Source organism: Mytilus trossulus, chromosome 7, assembly GCF_036588685.1.
Source record: "Mytilus trossulus isolate FHL-02 chromosome 7, PNRI_Mtr1.1.1.hap1, whole genome shotgun sequence".
Taxonomy (NCBI): domain Eukaryota; kingdom Metazoa; phylum Mollusca; class Bivalvia; order Mytilida; family Mytilidae; genus Mytilus; species Mytilus trossulus.
This window is the reverse complement of record NC_086379.1, coordinates 84,275,763-84,288,900: the sequence shown is the minus strand read 5'-3', so window position 1 is coordinate 84,288,900 and position 13,138 is coordinate 84,275,763.

Below are 13,138 nucleotides of genomic sequence, written 5' to 3'. Positions count from 1 at the left end.
TTGTGGTAATTAGTTTGACAGATCAATTGTACAGTATATTGAATGCTATTGTTAATCCTAAAAACATAAAATTAATTAGAGTTCGGGGCAAGATCTTTAAGAAGCATAATTAGTAAACATGTTGTTTTAACAGTAACTTTAAATCAGTAATGAGATTTAATTTTACTAATTACTTTATTATTTCGTTTTCGATCTAATATTGTGTAAACCTACATTTAAATGTGCAACCTCCGTAGTGCAAGGGTTAGTCTTACTTTAAATTCCAAAATTGTGAAATGCAACCCAATGTGAATGTACTCAATGTATACGTGAAAGTACGAGTTACATGCTTAAACAAAAACAAAACAGAGTGAAGAAACGGGTCGTACAGCATGTACAATGACCTATAGTTGTTAATTTCTGTGTCATTTTGGTCTCTTGTGAAGAATTGTCTCATTGGCAATCATACCACATCTTCTTTTTTTATAATTAATCATTTCAAGTTGAAACAATTCTTTATTAACCAAATGTTTTACAACATATAGGTACACACCCCATTATTTTCGGAGACAACGAGAGAAAAGGAAAGAATATTCGGTTTCAGACATATGATATATTCAATTCTACGAGATTAAGATTTTTTTTTTGATTTTTTAATCTGAAGTTGGTACACACGCTACTGTAACAGTTGATACGGTGTATTTGATTATTAAGTCAAACTTCGCCAAGAAACCTCACAGACAAGGCTTATAATGCTAAAGGAAAATCTTCAATACTAAAAGCTCATTTATGACTTATAGATGAAAGGTTGTCAAATTGACACCCATGCCACATCGTATATCTATGTGTAGGGTTCTATTGATAAGGCTTTCAAACACCAACTTAAATTACCGGTTAACCGGTTAATCGGTCGAACGATTATCCGAGTAACCGGTTAGACAAAAGTGTACGATTTGACAACACTAGAAAAAGTACATTAAGGCTACCAAGGATCTACATATTAAGCCCTAACTAAAACCAGGATCAGACTTATCAGTGAAATAAAAAGATCTTTAAACGAAAACTTCAGAAAAACAATCCATACTAGTTTAAAGCTCTTGGCTCTCTCGGCACCGTCACCATATAGTCTCAAATTGTGGTTAAATGTTTTTGGTATGCAAAGCAAAATTTTAAAAATATTTATTTCCATAATCCAGTATTTAACCAGTACAACTTTTTTGGAACTTTTCGTCCTCACTGCTCTTCAACTTTGTACTTGTTTTGGCTTTCAAACTTTTTTCATCTGAGCGTCACTGGTTAGTCTTGTTTGGACGAAACTTGTGTCTGGCGTATTAAATTTTAAACCTGGTACGTTTTGTTAGCTATAATTCGTGTGTTTTTTCTGTCCTATAAGTTTTCCCATTTATTTGCGTTGTAGTCCTGTCATGTGATGTTCTCATTTTAATGTTATGTTTAACATCGCCATTAAAGCGGGAGGTTTGGCTAGCCACAAAACCAGTGTCAACTCGAAAATATTTTCTTCAAATGTCCTATACCAAGTCAGGTAAATGGCCATTGTTATATTATAGTTTCTGTGTGTGTTACATGCATTTTAATGTTGTGTTTCTGTTGTGTCGTAGGTCTTCTCTTATATTTGATGTGTTTCCCTCAGTTATAGTTTGTTACCCGGATTTGTTTTTTCTCAATCGATTTATGAATGTCAAACAGCTGTATACTACTGTTGCATTTATACTAATTATAGAAATGTGATATGACACAATTAGACAACTATCAATCAAAGGTCAAATAAAGTGGATGAAAACAATTCAAGGCAAACGTACGGCCAACGAAATGAACTTGCACTATATCTATTGTACTGTCTGGTTTAAGGGTGTAGGTAAGAGCCTGTTTAAACTTATATATTTATAAGAATCGTGCAATATTAAATGAAAAGAAAGGGATGACAACTTCCTAGAGCTAGTGTTTGTCATTTTGTTCGATGTAGAGAATAAACATATGAAGAATTACTTTTGCGGGATCTACTGTATATATAATATATTATTTGATGCTTGAGCATTTAGAAGTATTATTTTAGTACCACATCAGGTCTCCCTTTATTGATAAATAGCATGCACAGACAAATCGTTTTGAACAAATATTCGCATTAGACAAGATAGTAAAGATAAGAATTGAGTAAATATTGTGGTTGAAAACCCCAACTGGTATTTCGGTTTTACACCTTCTTGTTTAGGAAAGCCTGCCCTCTAAAGTATCTATACTGTCAAATATTGATATAGGTGAATCTTAAACAAAGATTTGTATAATCACATTGACGAGAAGAAACGACGTAGATAAAGGGCATTTCTAACGTATTTTGATTAATATTCAAATAAAGGTATGCCTGATTCAATTTAACGAGAGGAAATGAACTAACATTTATCTGTGTAATGTGTCGATCCATTTCAAACAGATCTAGTAATTTTGATTCAGGATAAATTATATGATGATAGTACTAAACGCACAAACCTATGTTTAACCACGCTATATTCAGTATGTTCATGTACGAAGCCAGGCAACTGTAAGTCAGTAGTTAATCGTCGGTTTTCTGTTTGCCTTTCGCTAGTTGCTTTACCGTAAACCAAACTGTTTATTTTCACGTTTGAGTTGTTCCTATACTTTTTACATAAATGATCAATGAGAAAAACACATACCGTAAAGTCAGCTTTATTATGCTTGAAATAAATATAAAAATGGATAACCATTGACAACCTCGAAAGAGATGGTGATACTGTCGTGTCCATTTAATATGAAAGAAAGATTCAATACATATCTCTGTTAAAATGAAGTGTTCAAATGGTTACTGTGTGATTTCATCCCATTACTAGGCGCTTCAGATAGAATTGCCGTAAATTAAAGTGACAAATATAATGCATGCAAACCAAATAATACAGAATTAGATTACAAAATCAACACATCGGCCACAACGTCAAAATCAACAAGAACAAATTGACCGAAAAGACCAATCGTTCATACGAACATAAAATATGCAAAGTGAGTTTATTTACTTAATTATCCTTCTCGATTGCTTCGTTTGGTGAATTGAATGGCAGACAATTAAATCAAACAGTTGACTTAGATTATATACATATAGTTCATGTTGCTTTGCTAAACAGAAAAAAACAAGATATTACTGTATTAAACAAAATGGTATATTTATAGATATAGGAAGATGTGGTGTGAGTGCCAATGAGACTCCTTTCCGTTTTAAATTTTCTTCCGATTCAGAATTTTTGTGATTTTTCTTTTTTTGTTTTGTCTTTTAGAAAAAATTGTTTCAGTTTTATAATACCAATCATTGGCAATGAGACAACCACCAAAAAAAGTTCAAATGAACATCGGTATACTACTGTTGCCTTTAGTAATCAACGATTTTTATTAGAAAAGTGACAAAAAAGTTCTCAAGCAAGAAAACATATACATTTAGATGAATGAACAGTAAAAGAGTTGGAATGTACCACTTGCATTCAAACTTCTTAAATCGAAGGCAAACTGACAAATGGCCATAACAAATAAAGGCAATACAGTGGATCCATTATTAATTCGTTGCATACCAATTTTTTGTGGGTACAGTTGATAGTTGTCAAAGGTACCAGGATTATAATTTAGTACGTCAGACGCGCGTTTTGTCTGCATAAGACTCATTAGTGACGCTCAAATCAAAAATATTTATTAACCCAAAAAAGTACAAAATTGAAGACCATTGAGGATCTAAAATTCCAAAAAGTTGTTCCAAATGCGGCTAAGGTCATCTATGTCTGGGATAAGAAAATCCTTAGTTTTTTTTAAAAGTTCAAAGTTTTGTATACAGGAAATTTGTAAAAATGACTACATTAATGATATTCATGTCAACACCGAAGTGTTGACTACTGGGCTGGTGATACCCTCAGGGACGAAACGTCCACCAGCAGTGGCATCGACCCAGTGGTGTAAATAGTTTCAAAGGTACCAGGATTATAATTTATGACACCAGACGCACGTTTTGTCTACATAAGACTCAACAGTGACGCTCAAATCAAAAATATATATCAACCCAAACAAGTACAAAGTTGAAGAGCATTGAGGATCCAAAATTCCAAAAAGTTGTGCCAAATACGGCTGAGGTAATCTATGTCTGGGATAAGAAAATCTTTAGTTTTTCAAAAAGTTCAAAGTTTTGTATACAGGAAATTTGTAAAAATTACCACATTATTGAACCACGAATTCCAATGTTAAGCGAATTAAAAAAAATTCTAAAGGCTTTGTATGCAGAGATTGGCAAAACCATGAAATCAAATATCCACGAAAAGGCAGTCTTTCTCAATCCACGAAAATTGATACCTCCGAAAATAAATTAATCCACAGCAGTAGTACTAGTATACCGTTTGAATGAAAAACGTTTAACATACGAACACACCCATAAAACACTACATAGAACACCCAAGAATGAGCAACAAAAACAATATCAACAACCGAACGTAAAGTATCGACTTTATGAAAAAAGGCAACAGTTGTATACCGCTGTTCAAAATTCATAAATCGATAAAGAAAAACACAAATCCGGGTTACAAACTAAAACTGAGGGAAACATATCAAATATAAGAGAACTACGACACATTAGAGACACAACACCGAAGTGTAACCCACACAGAAACGAACTATAATGTAACAATGGTCATTTTATTTGACTGGGTACAGGGCATTTTATGAAAAAAAAATGGTTCGTTGAACCTGGTTTTGTGGCAAGTCAAACCTCCCGCTTTAATGACAGTGTTAGTTCTGACATTTAAATAACAACATAAAACGACAGGGTTACAATAAATAAACAGATAAATGGGAGAAAATATTGGACAGGGAAACACACGAATAATAGCAATCAAAGGTAACAGGTTAAAAACTAATTTTATACGCCAGACTTACACTACGTCAACACCAAACTATGCTCGGATGTCAAAAGTTTGAAAGCAATAACAACTACAAAGTTGAAGATCGACGATGACCAAAAGTTTCAAAAAGTTGTGAGGCCTGTGTTATCCGCCTGGGACAAAAACATCATTATTATCAAGAATATGACACAAAATTACTATATAATAGATATACATGATTAAACTGAATTGATGACTAGCTATAGAATAAAACGAGTACACAACAAAATCACAGCCCTGTTAGTCATAGTCAATGCAACGCTCAAAGTGACGTCATATTTAAATTTTTCAAACTTGTTCCGAAAATTAAGAAAAAAAATTGGATGAAATTCAAGATTAGATTTGTATGACTTACCCGGTATCGAACTTATATTAATAACAGTGACAATTATAATCTTATTAATATTTAATTGTAGTAGTAGTTTGTTAATTAACTGTATTATTTAGCTAAGTAGGTGAAATTTGTCGCATCAATGAATGTAAGTAGAACACGTTAACAACAAGAAAAGAAAACACTATATTACATTTGAAATTTTGCTATACATTTGATATTTTAACTCACAAAAAGTATGATTGGGTATAAAACTTACAAAGTTTTAAGAAATAATACCATTTAAGTGGATGTCGTGTTCAAATGCTTCCACTTGTTTTATACCGTTCTTTGATGTTTGTTTTTGTTAATCACAATTGATTTTCGGTTATCGCTTTGTACCTAAATCAGAACGTTAGTTTTCGTGATTGAATTTTTTCATATGTGTCATTTCGGAGCCTTTCATTGTTAACTTTGTGGTGTGGGTTTTATCCATATGTTGAAGACCGTTTTTCGACCAACATGTCTAGTTGTTACCTTCTATAGTTATCAAAGGTACTAGGATTGTAATTTAGTACGCCATACGCGCGTTTCGTCTTCATAAGACTCATCAGTGACGCTCATACCAAAATATTTATAAAGCCAAACTTGTACAAAGCTGTAGAGCATTGATGATCCAAAATTCCAAAAAGTTGTGCCAAATACGGCTTAATGTCATTTATGTCATCTATGTCATTTGGTGTCTAGTGGGGCGTGGTCTCACTGGCAGTAGTACGATATTTTCCTATTTCTATATTCCATAATCAGAAAGTATACCTCTTTTATCTGACACCAGACATTTTCCAGTACTTTCCTGGTTGATAAAAACCGATATCAATAAGTAACATTCTACAACACAATGAAGTTCAACTAAGACTTCTATTTAAGAGATACGTTTTGATTTCCAATATACCGTGTTTAACACGTTGTTCATTACATTCAAACATATTTTATTTAAACCTTATCATATTTTGTTGTCTGTTATTATAATACTACTGCCAAATATTTTAATTTTCTAAAAGATGACAGCAACAGCATAATAATTTGTTGTTTTCCAATGTTTATATAGCACATCTGGGTTTTTGATTGATCCCTTGATATCGTTACCTCATTTTACAGTTATTTGTTTATAGATTTTGACGAGTATTGTGACGGTTAAAATTATACTCAAAATCAATACTAAAACACAGACGAAAACATCGACACGAATAGATGAAACAAGTACTAGCAAGGAATTTGAGTCTAAAACGGTCTATTTGATCTTTAAAAAACGTCATGTTAAAACTTATCAATTGAAGAAAGTTCCGTTCTGATAAGACAGTTCGCTGCCAGCAATTCAGTATTGTTCAGTTGAGGGATTTAGCTAGCTTTTACCACCATTTTCTACATAAGAAAATGCCTGTTCCAAGTCAGAACTATGACAGTTGCTATTCATTCGTTTGCTGAGTTTGAACTTTTCATTTTGCCATTTGCCTAGAATTTTCCCTTGAAATCGGTATTTTTTGTTATTTGACTTTTTTTAATAGTATTTCCGACAATTCAGTGTGGTGTTCATGCGATCAAGTCTTTCATGTATTGAACAGACTGAACATTAACTGAAAAAAATCGTAATTGACTGCAAGCAAAGCTAAAACAAAATATCTGAACAGAACTGAATTTACCATCATTGACACATCTTAAAATTTAACAAAAACTGAAAGTAACGTAATACTGTATTGTTCAGTCTTTTCAGTACATAAAACCAGAATCAACCTATCATTTTCTCTGAAAATGTCCTATGTATATTGCATTGTCCTTTGATTTTTGTTGCACCTCAGCGTTCAGTTGTTTCGTTGTTTTCCTCTTATAGTTGACATTTTCCTCGGTTTTAGTTTGTAACCCGAATTTGTTTCCTCTCTATCGATTTATAACTTTTGAACAGCGGTATACTACTGCTACCTTTATTTAAAAGCTTTTCAGATCAATATAACCGTTTCAGATAAAATTTGGTTTAGTTGTGAAAGAATCAGGAACAATCTAAACAATGGTTTAACTGACTATCTCCGTCCTATATAGAACTTTGAATAGTGATAAATTGATTATTACGAATGAGAACTATTGTTTCAGTAGCACTGGCATTCATGTTAGCAGCAAGCCTTCACCAAGAAAATGTCAAATTGAATAGGAAACCAAATAGCATATCAATGCTTTAAGATGATGCAAGTTCAATATATTTCGTTTACACTAATGTTTTAACAAAATATATTATGCTGCCAAATTAAAAATATGTCATGCATGTTAAAAGGACGAGAGCAAATAAACAAGAAATACAATAGGTAAGGTAAGATCTGGAATAGGGGTCGTCGAGAACTAAGGGCGTTCGATTTGCAACTAGAAAATTAGGATGAAAGTTATTGGATAGAAATTTATTCTTGCGCCAGGCCAACTGCAAATCACACCACGATATGATTCAAGGTTTCTCAGCGTACAGAGAGAGTTTACTTATAAACGCATTTAAGTCTTAAACGGCCATGTTGACGTTTACATTATTTGTAAAGTTTGAAACTGAAAACGTTTAATCTTATAAAAGATTTAGTTTAAATTTCAGGTATTTTCCAATATGACATTCAGTATTTAGACTTTTTGCTTGCTGTAAAATAAGAACTGAATATATATCGTCCAAATTCTGACCAAACTATGCTGCGTATTTAAGGATCACACATAACAAAATGGAAACCCCGTTTTCTTTTCGTCGTATTTCGTTTTTCACAGGGTACTGTTTGGTTTTTTTGACTAAAAGATTTTGATTACCCCTTTGATATCTTCAGTCTCTTAGTTGACCGATTCTCTATGATCCCCTTTATGGCACCTCATCCGGAATAAGCAGGACAATTGTCGACAAAACATCCTGGCATTGATCCGAGTACAAGAAGAACTTGAGATTATATGAACATTCGTTATCGGAAGCTCTTTTGTCTCCAATATCAAAGACGATCGGAACACATCTATGGCTTTTTGCTTCTGCTAATCGTATGACATATTACATGATTACAAAACATATTTCATGATTTTCTCTTTAAAACTTTGAAAGGATTCCCGAATTGGACACATTGTACTTTCGTTGTCAGTTATTTAAAGCATACATTCTTATTTACGGATCTTAAATGATAGTTGGATTTATATTGAAAGTCTTGTGTATATACATATATTTATGAGGAACTTGACGGGTATTATTTCTTTTTTTGTATTATTTATTTGTTCATTTTCTGCTAATCTTAAAATGTTTGGCCTATTATTCTCTTTGCATTCTCTCGATCTCTTTTTTATTTTTATTATTTCGGTCGATTTTTGTAGTTTGTTGAGTCGATTTTTCTACAGACCTGAATCACTTTTCCCTTTTCTGTGAACCCCATCAAAACTTTTCTTCTGTCTATCATAAAAGCTCACAAGAGCCCATTCTATTTAAAATACTCACCTGAAATAGAGCTTTTTGATTTGATAAAAATATGTCAGTAACATACCATAAAGAAAGCATCATTTCAAATATGAATATAGTATTAAGAACCAAGGTAATCACGATCATGGGAACACACTAACTATTTACACACAGGTTAATCTCCATGTTTGAATAGGTCAAGTAAGAAGTCATAGACTTTAAATTGACAGAATATAGACAATAACGTGACGACCATTTTTGAAAATACAATGATATCAGTTAAAAACCATAAGAGAGAGTTATATCAACCCACATTGAAGAGAGACGTGAAGATATTTTTCTCATGACTTTACTCGGGTGAATAAACTTCTTGCAAAATCTTAAGAGCGAGAAATTTCTGCTCATTTTTACTGATTTTCCTCTATTTTATATAATACAGTCAGAAAAAGAAGCACTTAGTATGAAACTCACACTTGTCTGGTTTAACCCCAATAACATATGGCTATTCTTAATAGCTAATGAAATTAGAACATCTTAAAGTTAGTACCTCTAATGTGACTTAATAATTTGCCAATTTACAGAGATGGCGTCCACAGAAATGTTTCTATAGTGATAATTACATGTAAGTTTGTGGCGAAATCAATTTGATGCAATTTTGCTGATCTACTTCAGGCTTATTTCTGTATTGATTGTCACTCGAACTTTACGATAGATCATTTTCATGAAGCCATTTAAAATACAAATTGGACAGAAAACAAGTTAGATGTATTAACTTTCAAATTGTTTTGAAATGCAACAACAACAAATAATTCATATAATTTTATTTGCATTACGAGTGAGGTGATAACTACCATTATGAGTCTAATATGTCACAATTTAACTGATCTCATGATATTGTATTATAATTTTCAGTAAATTTGAATTTTCATATCATGGCAATTTTGATTAGACACCTGTAATTACAAAAATGAACTATGATAACAAACATATATTTATTATAATTTAATTTTCATTTCTCATTTTAATCGAATTTAATGTATACATGCAAAAGGAAATGTGTCGAAAACTATCTCATAAACATTATCAAAAGTTATAAATGATATATAAAGATATGTACAATTGATACTATTATCAAAATTTTGTACTCAATATGTCTGAAGTATCATTTTTTTCTCCAGACCCAACTTCATCCTATCGTATCTTACACTCCTAATTCCAGTCACGTTTTAACAAGAGAAACGACAGGAATTAAACATGAGAAGATATATAAAATTATTTTTCTCAGACCTTATCTGAAGTAGCGTCAATATATCACTCGAACTTCGATTTGAATATCATTCTGTATTCCGTTGAAGAATTTACATACCAAAACATGGATGAGTGAAGAAAAAGTCAAACTAGATACTGGATGCATTAAAATCCGTTGGAACAAAAATCACTTCGTTTTTACAAAAATAAACAAAACTATACGAACCGCTATATGAAGACTTCAATTTATTTTTAGTAAAGGATGCATATCATCGCTTCAATATAGACAAGAAGTAGTCCCCGCAAACTAGGTATCTACCAATATTGACTTGAAAATTTAAAATAACGCTATAAAGATTGGATGCGTCCAAAATGTAAGTGCTGAATCTATCGCGATGTACATATCATGGAAACTATAAACCCATTACTCACCAACAAGTTGTCTCGCAGTAGTGAATGTCATATTCTGTCATTATATTTATGTAATTTGCGTGCTCTGATATGAATGAATTATATCTATTAGGTTAGGTTACAACATGTGGCTCCATTTAAGAAAGCATTAATTTGAACGTTTGGCACATGAACGGGTAACAATACTCGTGTATTACTTCGTGATGCATACCATAAACAAATAACACAAATATCTAACTCATGTTTGAAATTTACATAAACGATATTTCAGTAGCAGCTTCATTTGTTTTTGTCTTGTATCTTAATTTGTTCCCAAAATGCTCATTATCTGCCAGTTCTTCGGAAATAATTAGAGAATAAAGAATCGTGAATACGTATTACAGGACAAAACGTGACAATTGTGTAGAGTTATTTTGTCATGAATAATTCTTTATTTATCTTAAAGGTTGTTAATCTTTGCTTAGTAAAAAAGTGCACATTGCGAAATATGGCAATGACGTTTCATACTGTTATCATCGTCTATTGCTGTCCTGATATAAGATTTGAATTGAAGTAAATTAACCAATAACGGTGTCTTACAATTACATAATGTATAACTGTACTACAATTTTTACCTCAGTAATAAATTTCTTAACATATCTAAAAGACTTGCTTAAATACAGACAGCGCTACTAGAGTTTTTGTAGATGTATGTGTGTTCGGGAGAGAGGAGATGTAAGAACCAATACTGTAAGAGACCAAAGTAATATTCATAATCATAAGTCAATGACAAACTAACAGCGCTATGTGAAGAACATTCAACGACAAAAAGACGAACAACAGTTTGCAAAACTAAAACATAGAAAACTTAAGATGAAGTCAGACGTTCAGAGCCTCGTCAAATGTAACTAAGAAACATAAAACGGCATTAATACAAAGCACATCAGAAAAACAATTAAAGACAAAAATACAACATTGTTTATCATAGAATAATAACATAATGACGGGATGTATGAGTACAGATCCACGTCGAATGAATATCACCAAAAAGTAAACAGTTTAAGTAATATTTATAAAAACAAATAAAAAATTGCTATTAAACAATATATATTAAGATGACAAACAACGTCAGTACCCAAAGCATATACTTCACGACCATCGTGTATCACTTGTGAAGTTGATACATAATATTTATCAACAAGGTCTAAATACATACCGATTAACTTTTGTTTTTGAAAAAAGACGCGACGTTCTTTGACATACCCCTTGTTCATCATCTTTCTGCCCAGACACTAGTGACGTTTTTCAAAGTCTGAGTAGGAGCTACAAGCTATTAAATAATGAATAAATTTAGAAATGTATATTCAATATGCAGGTGGAAATGGTATCTATTGTTACTTACGCTCAGGAAATTGACAATTTCACAATTAATATAGTCTCGTTTGTCATATATTCGAGTACTGAGAGTACCATTTCAAAATCGATGTACAAATATAAAAATGAGACGAAGAAAGATAACAAAAGAACTATCAAACTCATAAGTCGAAATAAACTGACAAGAGCAAGGCCAAAACCAAAGGACAAACAACCAAATTGTGAATTTCACAATTCTACAGACGCAATCACGAGTTGTTTGACCATTATGGAATAACCGTTTCACAGATGATATCGGATATTTTCCTTATGACGTAACTACAATCCAGATCCCTTTTAACTACGAATGTGACCTACCGAATTAGACTATTTACCGGGTTTGTAATAACATGAGCAACACCACGGGTGCCACATATGGAACTAATCTGCTTACCCTTCCGGTGACCCTGAGATCGCCCCAGTTTTTGGCGGGGTTCGTGTCGTGTTGCTAAGTCTTTAGTTTTCTATGTTGTGTCTGTTGTACTATTATTTGTATGTTTGTTTTATTTTTTATTTTTTTATCCATGGCGTTGGCAGTTTTTGTTACATTTGTTTCGTTACATGCGTTTCAATTTCCCTTTTGGTTTCTTTCGTACCTATTTGATAGTTTGACATTAATGCTTTATATACATGGTGCGATTAGGTGTATTTCATTCACGTTTACCTATTGTAGCAGATACTTCTTTTTGTTATCTCTTTTAGTTTTGTTGGGCTGCTGTACCATTGTAATTATAAGCTGTATCTTGTTTTCCCCTATATGAGTAACAAATAAAAAGATGAGGTTTAAGTGCCAATGAAACTAAAGGTCACACACACAAAGGCAATTAATGCCTACCGTTACAAAAAGTTCAGAAAAAAGGAGTTTTAGATAAGAACTGCACAATCTTAGATTTTTTTGTTATTGATCTGACGACAATTCCAATTATGTCTTTTAGACTTTGATATTTAATACCTTTTGAAGAACCTTTGTTTCCACGTATTGACAATCATATGTGCGTGTAGTTACTTTTGTTTAGAGAAAAACTTAAATTTCACAGAATCAATCAACACTTTTAAAAAAATATATATATTGTGATCTATGATTAAAAAACCCAGATGATTAAAACAGAACAATATGGAAGCCTGGATACAAAGGGGTATCAATAATAATAGTTGTATTGATTAAATAATAACCCTGCCTTTCATTTATCACTTTTTGAATAGAGTATACCGGAAGTTATTTACTTTATAGCAGCACTATCCTCGCTGTAGTATTAAGATGGAAATTGCCTATCTAGGACTGATCCTTTTGACAAACAAGTTTATGTACACTGTCAACACGACAAGATCACCAGGATTATTATCTCCATTACAACTTTATATCCTCAAGTAAAAGGAAACAATTAAGATGTTTGGGTATGCATT